Source organism: Saccopteryx bilineata, chromosome 4, assembly GCF_036850765.1.
Source record: "Saccopteryx bilineata isolate mSacBil1 chromosome 4, mSacBil1_pri_phased_curated, whole genome shotgun sequence".
NCBI lineage: Eukaryota > Metazoa > Chordata > Mammalia > Chiroptera > Emballonuridae > Saccopteryx > Saccopteryx bilineata.
Genome location: NC_089493.1, coordinates 104,439,092 through 104,440,126, shown reverse-complemented (window position 1 = coordinate 104,440,126; position 1,035 = coordinate 104,439,092).

The following is a 1,035-nucleotide window of genomic DNA, read 5'->3' as shown; positions in this document are numbered from 1 at the left end:
CCACAGAAAGGCCTCTGACCCTGCCTCTCCGTGGGGCAACACGGGCACCCACTTCCGCGGCTTAGGAAGAAATCTCTCTTCCACTAACTGCGCACCGACCAGGAGACCGGGTAAAATGGCCGCTCCGCTTGTCTTTCTTTGTTTGGGTTTGGCGCGAGTGTTAGCTTGTATTGCCCGGGTTGCCACAGGATCAGATTTTCCTCGGCTTGGATCTCCGAGCCACAGCCTGGTTCGGCCGTTTTTGCTGCGGCGGCCTGGATCTATTCACCCCCTTTGCCCGCCTCAGTTTCTATATTCACAGTTACCAGAGAAAGCCGCTCTGTTTAGGTTAGTGAGGAAGGCGGAGCATTTCTTACTCCCTATTTCCTTCGGGGTTTGGTTATATATTTAGCCAATTTTTCACTCAATCATACCTTTGGGTGTATTGCGAAGAATCTGGAAGCTCCAAGTATAGGTTTTTCTGTTTCTGGTTGAAGATCTTGTTGAGTTTTGGGGGAGATTTATCGGTATCGCTTCCTACCCCGCCATTACTCTGACGTCATCCTTATCTTCATTCTTGATACTTTTTTTCCTCCTCCAATTTGGCCGATTAACTCTCTGCCGGTCTTACTCTCTCCTCTCCTTGAACTACACTACCCATAAGTGTTACATCTCCCATTATCTTTTCTCTCCTCTTCCTTTCTCTCTATGAGGGTTGCACTCCAAAACCCTTAACTCTCTCTCTCTCTCTCTCCTTTCTTTTTTCTTCTTTTAGTGGTTCCCTTTTTTTCTCTCTCTCTCTCTCTTTCTTTTCTCTTGCTATATTAGTTTCTTCCTTTCTCCTTTACATCTCCTCTCATTCAAACCTCAATAACAAACAAATTATCTTATCTGGGACTCAAACTTATGTTTGTGGCATTTGGGGGGGGGGAGTTTACTTCACCTTTTTAACTCACTAGCAGTGCTCCCATCCCTGGCTCTCCATTTTATCTAGTTCTTGTTCCACTAAATACAATAGTAATTTTTTAATTTGTCCCCCCATTTTTCTGTTTTCCT